The sequence below is a fragment of the Pelophylax lessonae genome (assembly GCF_965119305.1).
Source record: "Pelophylax lessonae genome assembly, chromosome: 5".
Taxonomy (NCBI): Eukaryota; Metazoa; Chordata; class Amphibia; order Anura; family Ranidae; genus Pelophylax; species Pelophylax lessonae.
In genome coordinates, this window is record NC_138772.1 from 382,313,887 (window position 1) to 382,326,727 (window position 12,841).

Below are 12,841 nucleotides of genomic sequence, written 5' to 3' on the forward strand. Positions count from 1 at the left end.
TTAAAATTGTAAACAGTTTACAGGCTCCCGTTACCAGACCATACATTTGTAGCATTTTGCTATGTGGCAGGAGTGGGTCTTGATTATTTCACTTGTATTGTAAGCGAAACATGTACCCTAATGTTAAAGCTATACATTATTGTTAAACCTAAATCTTTTTAATTTCGATAAAACTTTTTTTACCAAAAAAAAAATAAAAATTGTGAAGTATAAGGAAAATGATAAATGGTTTTCCAAACTGGAGTCAATACTTTGTAGAACCACCTTTAGCTGCAATTACAGCTGCAAGTCTTTTTGGGGATGTCTCTACCAGCTTTGCACCTCAAATAGCTCAAGCTCTGTCAGATTGGATGGAAAATGTCTGTGAACAGCAATTTTCAAGTCTTGCCGCAGATTCTCAATTGGATTTAGGTCTGGACATTGACTGAGCCATTCTAACACATGAATATGCTTTGATCTAAACCATTCCATTGTAGCTCTGGCTGTATGTTTTGGGCCATTGTCCTGCTGGAAGGTGAACCTACGCCCCAGTCTCAAGTTTTTTGCAGACTCTTAACAGTTTTTTTTCTAAGATTTCCCTGTTCCCTGTTTCAATTTGGACTAGCTTCCCTGTCCCTGCTTAAAAAACCTTCCCCACAACATGATGCTGCCACCACCATGTTTAACAGTGGGATGGTGTGTTCAGGGTGATGTGCAGTGTTAGCTTTCTGCCACACATAACGTTTTTCTTTTAGGCCAAAAAGTTCAATTTTAGTCTCATCTGACCAGAGCACCTTCTTTCAAATGTTTGCTGTGTCCCCCACATGGCTTCTTGCAAACTGCACACAGGACTTCTTATGACTTACTTCTTGCCACTCTTTCATAAAGGGCAGATTTGTGGAGTGCATGACTAATAGTTGTCCTGTGGACAGATTCTCCCACCTGAGCTGTGGATCTCTGCAGCTCCTCCAGAGTTACCATGGACCTCTTGGCTGCTTTCCTGATTAATGTTCTCCTTACCTGGCCTGTCAGTTTAGGTGGACAGCCATGTCTTGGTAGGTTTGCAGTTGTGCCATACTCTTTCCATTTTCAGGTGATGATGGATTCAACAATGCTCAGTGAGATGTTTAAAGATTGGGATATTTGTTTATAACCTAACCCTGCTTTAAACTTCACCACAACTTTATCCCTGACCTGTTTGGTGTGTTCCTTGGCCTTCATGATGCTGTTTGTTCACGGAAGTTCTCTAACAAACCCCTGAGGGCTTCACAGAACAGATGTATTTATACTGAGATTAAATTACACACAGGTGGACTCTTTTTACTAATTAGGTGACTTCTAAAGGCAATTGGCTCCACTAGATTTTAATTAGATGTATCAGAGTAAAGGGGGCTGAATACAAATTCAAGCCACACTTTTCAAAAATGTACTTGTAAAAAATATTGAAAACCATTTATCATTTTCCTTTTACTTTACAATTATGTGCCACTTTGTGTTGGTCTATAAAATCCCCAAAAATGCATTTACGTTTTTGGTTGTAACATGACAAAATGTGGAAAATTCCAAGGGGTGTGAATACTTTTTCAAGGCACTGTAGAATATCAAATTGGAAATATTTGTTCTGTGACATCTTACAATTGTACATATCACATTATCATGAACTATAAACTAAAGGTGACTGTTGGAATAGTGTGAAGACACAAGATTATGCGGCCTACCATGTTTCACAGACAACACAGTGAACCGATCATAAAACCGTACACAGGGAGACACCATTACCATAAAAATATAACGGTTTTAGAACTGAGGGTAGAAGCAACATTTTTCAGGTGTAATGCTTTTATTTAAAAAGAAAAACTGCCCTGCGATGCAACCATTTACATTTAACAGTTTTATATGTTTTGGAAAACGATGGGTAAAAGAACAGGTTTGTTTGTCTTACCTGTAAAATATTTTTCTTGGAGTACATAGGATAGTACTTCTTTACCAATGGGTTATGCAGTTTAAGTGATTGGAAACTAGCAAAGAAAATGTTTAGGGACGGCCCTGTATAAGCCCACCCATTTTAAGCAGAGATGTATAGTAACTAAGTAGAACTACTTCACTACTGTACTTAAGTACCGAAAGGCAGTATCTGTACTTTCCTAGAGTAGAATTTTTTTCTCCTACTTCCACTTTTACTTCACTACATTTTTTCAATGATTTCAATACTTCTACTCCGATATTTTTTTTTGTGCTGCATAGTTACTTGTTACAATTATAAAAATTATCACTGCCAGAACAGTAGATGGCAGGTTTCATGAAACTCAAAACATGTGTATTATCAGCGCATACGAAAATAAATGCTACTGTATGTATAAATAAAAGCTGCATTTGAAATAATAAAAAACAATATGATGTTCAAACTTTTAACTTCTTTCTTTAATAACTACATAACACAGTACTTGTACTTTTACTTTCAGTACTTGAGTAGCAAATTTAAAAAAAAAACTACTTGCAATACTTAAGTACAAAAAATGTTGAATACTTTTGTACTTCTACTCAAGTCACTTTTTGATTGAGCACTTCCACTTCTACTCAAATTACTTTTTGATCGAGCACTTGTACTTTTACTCAAGTATGGGTTTTGAGTACTTTATACAACTCTGATTTTAAGCATGCCTTCAGTTTTATAGCAAGCGATAACATGAGTAAATACAGAGAGTGTCCTGTGATGTACTCCAAATGGTATTTTACAGGTAAGACAAACATCCTAATCATTTACTGGTAATAAATGGCAACTTTGTAACCAATGGGACATCCAAAAGCAGTCCAACTGAGGGGTGTGCAACCCAACAAAAGAATGACAAAAGAAAACCAACAAGGGAAAAATGGATAAGGTTCTACCTGCCACAGGGCTGCCTGAATTACCTAATGACTGAAGCCAGCATCTGCTGAGGACTGCATTCCCACCTGGTAAAACGTAACAAACATGTGAAATGAGGACTAGATGGCAGTCTTGCAGATCCGCGAAACCTAACGCCTGATGTTAAAAAGGCCAAGAAGCGCTAACAGATCTTGTAAAGTGTGCCTTGACCAGAAAAGGAAGGGGGGTGTCTTCTCCCCTAGGGTCACAGACCAGAAATATTTGTTGCAAATCCATCTGGCAATATTGAACTGCAGAGGCCTACTGATCCCTGCGGGGGCCTTCAGAAAAGACATACAGAGTTGGACTGACAAAAGGAGGCTGATGCTGAGAGGTACACCTGGACAGCATGAAACACATCCAGACAATGGAAATAAATCTATTTAGTGTGTATTTAGTGTGTATTTGGGAGCAGGACATAAAAATGGTTAGACAATGTCACCTCAAGGTGAAAAGAAGAGCCTACCTTGGGAAGCAAAGAGGCCCTAGGCCTCAAAACAATCTTATCTTTGTGTAACACTAAAAACAGATCATTGCACGTTAAAACCAGCCATAAACCTTACAAATTCCAGCCAGTTCAGCAGGAACTGGCCGAGATTCAAACCATGTATGGGCAAGGCTCAAGTTAAATCGCTCGATCAACTACAACCAGCCTGCCGAATTTTACATGTGATTATCGCAATAATCACTGTGTTCTCCTGGAAGGGATGTCTTCCCCTGCCCCCTTGCCAGGAGAACACAATGGCTTGATGGGAGGGACTCCCCTGACAACACTGTCTGTGTTAAAGGGGGAATCAAGTTAATTTTTTCGCTCTGTCTATATCCAGCTTAAGGCTGCCAACTCTCGTCATGCAGAAGTAATGGCAATGAAAAAAAAAGCCTAGTGAGTGAGAGAAGACAGGGGAATATCCTTGATAGTCTCAAATGGTGGTCTTTGAAGGGCCAACAGGATTAGACTGAGGTCACTTGGAGTCAACCAGAAAAGAACAGGAGGGACAATACAGGCAACACCCTGTGCAAAGGCCCAACAAGTAAGAAGTATGTGGCAATTGAGAAAGAACCGATAAAGCCAAGATTAATCCTTGATGGTATTCAAAGCCAAATGCTGATCCAGACCCGACTAGATAAAAGCCAGGCTTTGTCCCATTGAGTAATTCCTAGGATGGAAGTTCCTAGCTTTGCATTAAGTAAGGCATTCAAGTTCAATAGTAGACCTTGCAAGAAGTCGATTTGCTAGCTTTCAGGTGCACAGGAATAACTAACCTTGATACGCCCCTGTCCCTCAGGACCTTGGTTTCAACAACCAAGCAGTTAAATCCATATACTAAGAGGCAGGATGGTAGACAAGAACTTGGGACAGAAGGTTCTGGAGAGCCAACAGATAGATGACAGTCTGATGAGATCTGAGTACCATGATTTCCTGGATAGTTTGGTGCAATGAGGATTACCAGAATGCCCTCCTACTCAATCCTGTGGAGGAGGCAAGGAAGGAGATCCAAAGAAGGAAAGATGTAGACCAGGTTGAACTAATTCCATGGAGTCACTAAAGAAATCACTGCAAAGGCCCAAGGTAGCAAATTTCCAGTTTGTTGCTGAACTTGGAAGCCATGAGGTCCATGTCTGGCATCCCCCACCTGAAACAGAGAGCGCAAAACACCTCCGGGTGGAGAGATCATTCTCAATGGCCAGATGTTGTTGACTAATCTGGCTGGAAGTCCACCCACCAATTTTTCATGTCTGGGATGTGCACAGTGGTCAGAGCCAGAACATAAAGTTCTACCTAGACCAGAATCAGGTCCACTTTTTTATGAGCTTTGGGACTCTGGTGCCTCCCTGATGGTTGCTGTACTGCCTTACCAGGGAAAGGAAAGAAGACCTTGGACAGGGCCATATTCAGGATTAAGCCCAGATATTTCAAGCAAAGTGTTGGATCCAGTGCTAACCTCTGGAAATTTAGGATCTACCTAGGGATCTGCATTGTCCAGTGAGAGTTGTCCATATATCCCAGGATGGAGATACCCTGAGAGTAAAGCAGGCTAGACCAGGGTCTAACACCTTGGTAAATATCCCCCCTGAGGAAGCCACATGACCCTGTGGCGTAATGCGTAGGGGAGGGGCCAATCTGTCGTCACACTGAGGCGCGAATTGTCTTATACCCGCACTGTAAGGGCTAAATGCTTTTTACAGTTTGGTGCACACTAAGCACCAGGAAAATGTAATGTTTTTATATTTAGTGTTTAATAAACCGATTGTTTTAAAGATAAAGCACTATGTCAAGCTTTCTCTCTTTGTGATTTAGGCGAATGGAGATAAGTGTAAGAGAAGGAGGATTCCAAACTCAACACTGAAGTAAAACAGCATAAAACAGATCCCCAGAGAGGGACAAAAGCGCATATAGACCATTGGTTGGTCTCATCCCCCAGGTGAGGGCACATCAGATGAGGGGATTATCCCTAATGTATGTGGATGATTGGAGCACATAGTGGTGAACACTAATTAACCACTTAAGCCCCGGAGGATTTGGCTGCTAAAAGACCAGGGGGTATTTTGCGATTCGGCACTGCGTGACTTTAACGGACAATTGCGCGGTCGTGCGACGCTGTACCTAAACAAATTTCACGTCCTTTTTTTCCTACAAACAGAGCTTTCTTTTGGTGGTATTTGATCACCTGTGCAATTTTTTGATCATGCGCTATAAACAAAAAAATAGCGTCGGCCAATTTGTTTTATGCTACATATGTTTGGCAAAAAGCGTATTTTTATTGGTTTGCGCAAAAGTTATCGCGTTTACTAACAAAGGGAAAGATTTTTGTCATTTTTGTTGTTTGTTTTTTTTAACGCGTAATGGCGGTACTGCAACATTGCGGCGGACAGATCGGACCCTTGACTGACATTTTTGACACTTTTGGGGTTACCAGTGACATTTCTACAGTAATCAGTGCTATACATATGCACTGTTACTGTAAAAATACACTGGTAGTGAAGGGGTTAACTTTATTGGAGAGGGAGGGGCTGTGTGTGTCCCTAGGGGCGTGATTCTTACTGTGATTGGCTGTGGCTTGAGCTGTAGGAACACTGATCAACGGTCCTACATTGTAGAACCGTGTGATCAGTGTTTCTACACCGGGGAGAATGACAGGTGGCTTGTTTACATAAGCCACCTGACTTTCTCCCTCTCCCCCGACGATCGCCGAGTGACCGGCGGACATCGGGTCCGCCGGTCACACGCGGGGGGGTCCGTTGATGTCCACAGAAGCCTTAAAATCTTGAAGATGAAGGGAAGCTATCACAGACCAGGCAGATTTCATACCCAAAGCAGAGTTCGACCCGTTGTTGTGTTTATTAAAAGTAAGCAGCTACAAAAAGTGTAGCTGCTGACTTTTAATAAACACACACTCACCTGTCCCATGGTCCAGCGATGCGGCTGGCAGGAGCCCCGATTCCCTCTCTCTTCTCCCCAAGGCGCCGGCATCTCTAGTGTGGGCACCGAGCTAAGACAGCTTGCGGCTTCACAGCCGGCTGCACACTGCACATGCGCGAGTTGCGCTGCGCATCCTGAGTGGATGGGCAATCTTCTGGGACACGTCACAGGTCCCAGAAGATTGCAGGGAGGGAGGGGAAGTGGGAGCGGGTACCTGGTAAATCTAGGTACCCCCCCCCCCAAAAAAAAAATGGCATGCCAAGTTTGGCATGTCAGGGGGTCAGAAGGTCTTAAAGGGGGCTTTCAAACCTAAAGGAATTTGTTGAGAATCTTTTGGTCCAGGATGGGGTGAATACCTCCTTTTGCCTTAGGAATGATGAACAGGTTGGAATAAGAAACCCTGGAACCCTTCTGCTTCTGGAGAGGTGCGATAGCCCCTAGAGAGAGGAGTTCCTCCAGAGCAGCAGGAAGGTCCATCTAACCTAGAGGAAAGGTTGACAAATTTGACAACATGATGCGAGGGAGAGTCTGGGAGCAAAACTGTAAACTGTAGCCTCTGGATATGAGGTTCTGGATGCAATCATCTGAAGTGTCCTGAGACCAGACAACCACAAAGGCCAACAGACGTTCCCATACGAGAGGAGGCGCTCCTTCTTTAAGAAGAGAGCTTGTTCCCAAACTCTTTTTCAATCCAAGAGCAGAGGAGTTACCTGCTGGAGGTGGTGCTTTATTTTTCTGTAGCTTCTCGCACAGAAGATCCGCAGACCAGCATTTAAGCCAAATTATTTGTCTCATACGACCTGAAAAGGGACTCCTCCTCTGCAATGATAGTATTAGGGCCCTTAGGGGGGATGTTATAGACCCCCTCTGAGCCACTGGCTGGACAAAAGCCTGGCAGAGCCTGCAGACCCAGAACCCCTGTACCTATAATCCTCCATATGTAGTGAAGTAAATTTACAAGAGGTATTTGTCATCAGAGGGGCTCAGTACAACAAAGGATCGCTGTACTGTGAATCCTGGCAGGCAGACAGGGAGCAGAGAAGCAGCTTGGACAGGAAAACTGGTGTGTTCATATGCAGTACAGCTATGCAGGAATCAGGCTGTGCAGGTGCCCTTACAGCCCCAAGCTGCAAAAAGGGTGCCAAATATACAATTGAAAAATATTGCAGCCTATCCCCCAGTTTTGGCTGAGATACATTCTGCTCCATAGCTAACCTTTGAGGAGACTGGAGCACAACACGCTGAGTTCCCAGGTAGGGCTGAAAGCCTGGCTTGCATCGCAACCTTACAGTCCTCCTATGTCCGTTGAGGGTGGATAGTAGAGACAAGCCTCTTCCAGACCTTTGTCCTACCAGTGGGTTCACCCCCTAAGGGGTTTTTAGGAACAGGGAACCTGTATAGCACCTTGTGGAAAACTCCAGCACATAAAGCAGAATCCAATATCTGGAGGAACATTACAGGCTGGCCCACATTTTGCCCTCTGAGGGGTCTGGGGTTAACACCCCCCCCCCAGGGCCAGATTAACGTAGGGGCTATTGGAGCTGCAGCTCCAGGCCCCTACCTTTATATAGGCCCCGGGTTGGCCATATTCACTGTTACCGCTCTTCTGTCACTTGTAAACACAGAAGTCTGGCTTCTATGCTCGCTTCCCCAGGCAGCTCCCTCAGAACCTTCCCACACAGCACGAAGGCCGGACAAGGAGGGACAGTTGCCGATGCATGGATGTGTTTATGGGCTTCAGAGACAGCATCCCATGTTGAATTAGGCATGCATGGCTGCACCCTTCCTCCACTGGGTGCATGCCAAGGGACGGCCCTTAAGGCCCTTCAAAATCCTCAGCACCAAGCCCATGATGCTCTTAATCCGGCCCTGCCCCCCCCCCCCCCCAGGCTCAGCCAGGGAGTCAACTGATCCAGAAAGCTGAAAAAAATTTGCTAGAACAATCTTAAGGAAAAAAAACAATGGAAACATGGTTTGCTTTTCTTGCAGAAGAAATTCTGTTCACAAAATGACACTAGCAAAAACTGAAAGCATGCTGGGAGCGGGAGGGATTACACAGGGCTGTCCTTACAGCTTGCCAGTGTCCAATCACCTTAAGGCAACTGTATAATAGAATAAGTGTCCGATTAAGAAATATTTTTGGTGTGTGGATTGTGTAAATGCGATGTGGGTAAGCCCCACTTAAAAACAGTTGATAACAGATCGCCAAAGACATAAAATTATGTTTTCAGTCAAAAGCTGATGGAAAGCGTTTTGGAACTGACGCAAAACTGTGTATGACTAGTGAACTTGAGTTTCCCCGTTCCCTCTGCTGTCGATAATCGCTCTCTTTTCTTGTGTAATTCTTCACTTATGCTACATTGTGGAGGACACAGTACAAGGAACAACACTACACAAAGCAGCAGATGATTTGGTTGAATACCAAAGAGATGTAAGGTGGGCATGCCTACCATCATCATCTGATAGATCAAATATCTGTCATAGGTGAACTGATCATTTTTTTTCAATTTTTGGCACTGTCAAATTGTATTTGTGTCCTTCATCCCCACCTCTGGATCATCCAGTAAACAGCATTCCCCTAGACACTTCTAGTTGCCATACCTTCACTATCCAACATGTTTGTAAGCTAATTTACAACAAGAGAGAGGTAAAAATGGATCACATATGTCCCAGTCTTGGTAACAACATTAATTATTCTCTAGGTAGAGGATCTTAAACTTCTCTCTAGGTTTCATGTACACAAATAACAAACAAATAAAATGTTACCATGTTTAAAAAATGCCCTATGGGGTATATAGGACAAAGGTTGATTTTGATTAAGTCTACCATGGCATCAATTGTGTGTAAAAGTAAGGAAATCCACAAACCTATTTTAAACCATAGAAAAAAGAAACTTTGCCAATAGCTTTCCTTAGCAGTAGGTGAACAGATAATTATCCTTCAAATAGATGGTAAAGCAGCCCACAGCCATAGTAAAAAGTCTGTCCCCCATCATCGTGCAACAGCAGGGCCGGACCAATGCATTGCGGGTGTGTGTGTGTGTGTGTGTGTGTGAGCAACAACCTCTCTACTATAGTCCAAAATACCCTCTATAAGTCAGAACTAAAGCCCTCCACTAAGCAAAGAGTGTGAGTTTTGCTGAGTGTAGGGCTGTTATTTCTCAATCACAGAGGGTGTGTTAAACTGCAGCAAAGAGAGTCACTGTTTATCATCTATATCAACGGTCTCCAAACTGTGGCCCTTTGCTTGCCTTTATCTGGCCCTTGGGGCACTATTCCATCCACTGAAACCAACAATGGGGCATAATTTCTGTCACTGACACCAACAATGAAGCTCTATTTATCCTACGAATACCATGGAAAGGGCACTATTCCCCCCACTGGCAACAATGATGGGGCACTATTCCTTTCATTGATATCAACGATGGGTCACAGTTCCTCCCACTGAACCAATGATGGGTCACAATTCCTCCCACTGACACCAAGGATGGTCGACTATTCCTTCCACTGATACCAATGATGGCCCATTATTCCTCCCACTGACACCAACAATGGGGCACAATTTCTCCCACCGACACTAACAATGGGGCCTTGTTCGTTCCACTAACAAGGTTGGGGCATTGTTTACATCCAGTGGATGGACACCTGGAAATTTTCTACTCCCACTGGCTCTAGTCTGGCCCCCCTAAAGTCTAAAGTACAGTAAACTGGCCCTTTGTTTAGAAAGTTTGGAGACCCCTAATCTATATGAATGATAATATATTGCTCTTAATGTTATATTAAACCCAAAAGCAAACATTATACTGCAGCTTACCAACCCTTAGATGCGATGGCTGCATTCATTTTAATTTTAAGCCTTTCTTTCTTTTCACCTGGTGATCCAGCATGTAAATCTGTTTTTTTTAAAGCTACTCTGCAGATGCAGTAGTTTAGAGGGTTGAGACAAACCATTTACCGCTGACAGGGGTGCTTACAATGGTCAGTATTTCCTTTTATGGTTTTTATTAGGTGCCAGCAGGAGTTTAGCTTCAACTTCTCAACATATCTAAGTCTGCTAGTACATCCTCCACTCCCCTTCCCCCAGAGTGACAATGCTGCTTTCCAAAGGTGTCTCTGTTGCTCCTTTATCAAAAGAAGGGGCACTAACAGATGTTCAAGTGATACTACCCCCTGACATCTGCTTTTTTTTTTTTTTTACATTGCCAAACGGCAAACTCTGTAGCCCAAGTTGAAAATGCCATGGTCACAAAGCAAAGCATTGCAGGATGTGTAGAATTTGGCTGGGCAGTAAAACAGCAGCTCAGCCTCCAGCAGGTCCGTACAAAATGTATCTGTAGCATATCATTCCTGAAAAGAAGTGGTAGGTAGGTACACTGTTCTTCTCACCTACAGGAGGCAAATTCCACCCGCTCCTGCATCTGAATATTGGATTATAGGGAGCAGGGACACTGTGTGCAATAGATGGAAGCGTGGGCCAGGCAAAACCAGCAGCTTCACAATGCTTACTATATGGCCATTATATTGACAGCTAACTTATCTCGCACTGCTTACAGATTGCCTGAATCCAGGGCCACTTTCATAGAACTGTGCAAAAAGCATTTGCTGAAAGCTACATTTTGATTGGTTGACATGGGTTACTTCGAACTACTTTACCAAACAGGTTCGTAATTCTCCAACGCAACTTCCAAATGAAATGTGAACCTCTTTAAAGATCCACAACTAGAGAGTTAGCAGGTGTCATATGCCATTGTTGTAGAATTTTCTCTTTTATATTGTGCTGCCAAATTCTCTAGCAGGCTAAAAATAAATGAGAACAATAATACCGGGAAGTGTGCACAATATGCCCAGCTTGGCACCACAGGGAGAGCTGAATATAACTGTATTTTCTATTTATACACACATTTTAAAGTTTGTGTATTTATATTTACAAAACTGTCATTTTGCCTTCTACACCCATACTATTTGTTTTCTCTACTTCTGAAAACAACCCTAAGTTCACATTAGTGCACATTAGTTCACATATGTGCGATGACAGACATCGCATGTGTTTCGGAGCGCACTGCTCAGCAAATCACATGCAATTTCTGTGCGATGCGATTTCAGCCATACGGATTCGGTCACAACACGCACAGGACCCTTTTTTGGGTCTGCAGCAGAATCGAAACACATGGTAGTTCACACCTATGCGATCCGATTCATGTTCGAACTGACAGTTTGCACTGCGATATGCAAACTGATCTGGGGGTGTCGTGAACTTTGTATTGACACCCCCAGCGATTCGCATATGGCAGTGTCAACTGCCTGCGATTTCAATGCGATGGGGGAACCCGCAGTGGATTCCCAGGGTTCCCGCATTGCATATGTGTGAACTGGCACTAACACCTGATCCAACATGTATTCACCTTGAATTCTCCAAATTAAAAATAACTTCATGTTACACCTGTATGAGTACTTTATATGTTTATTTATTATTGTAAGGCCTAAAAAGTTCTTATCTCCAAGAGCAGAGGGGTTACCTGCTGGAGGTGGTGCTTTCTTTTTCTGTGGCTTCTTGCACAGAAGCTCCATAGGCCAGCATTTAAGTCAAAGGATTTGTCTCGCTGAAAAGGGACTCCTCCTCTGAATTGGTAGTATTAGGGCCCTTAGGGGGGATGTTATAGACCCTCTCTGAGCCATTTGCTAGACAAAAGCTGGCAGAGCCTGCAGACCTATAACCCCTGTGCCTATAATCCTCCATGTGTAATGAAGTAACTTCACAAGTGTTATTTGTCATCAGAGGGGCTCAGTACGACAAAGGATCGCTGTGCTGTGAATCCTCGTTGGCACTTCTAATTCATCCCAAAGGTGTTCTATTGGGAGTTCAGGGCTCTAAATCCTCCCCCCCCAAACTTTCTTTGTCTTTATGGACCTTTCTTTGTGGACTGGTCCAAGTCATTTGGTGAAGGGGGGGGGGATTATGGTGTGAGGTTTGTTTTTCAGGGGTTGGGGTTGGCCCCTTTGTTCCAGGTAAAAGAACTCTTGAGGCGTCAGTATACCAAGACATTTTGGACAATTTCATGCTCCCAACTTTGTGGGAACAGTTTAGGGATGGCCCCTTCCTGTTCCAACATGACTGTGCACCAGTGCACCAAGCAAGGTCCATGATGACGTGGATGAGTGAGTTTGGGGTAGAAGAACCTGACTGGCCTGCACAAAGTCCAGACCTCAACCCAACAGAACACCATTGGGATGAATCAGAGCAGAAACTGCAAGCCTTGCCTTCTCATCCAACATTAGTGCCTGACATTACAAATGCGCTTCTGGAAGAATGGTCAAACATTCCCATTGACACACTCCTAAACCTTGTGGACAGCTTTCCTAGAAGAGTTGAAGCTGTTATAGCTGCAAAGGGTGGGCCAACCCAATGTTGAAACCTACCGACTAAGACTGGGTTGCCATTAAAGTGTTCATGTGCGTGTAAAGGCAGGCGTCCCAATACTTTTGACAATATAGTGTGCGTATGTATGTATATATATATATATATATATATATATATAT

General features: G+C 43.3%; 1 protein-coding gene across 1 annotated transcript in view; it reads right to left on the bottom strand.

Moving 5' to 3' along the window:
• The window catches only part of GNAL (G protein subunit alpha L), a 493,784-nt gene that overhangs the window by 304,480 nt on the left and 176,463 nt on the right, over window positions 1–12,841 (bottom strand). The window lies entirely within an intron of this gene.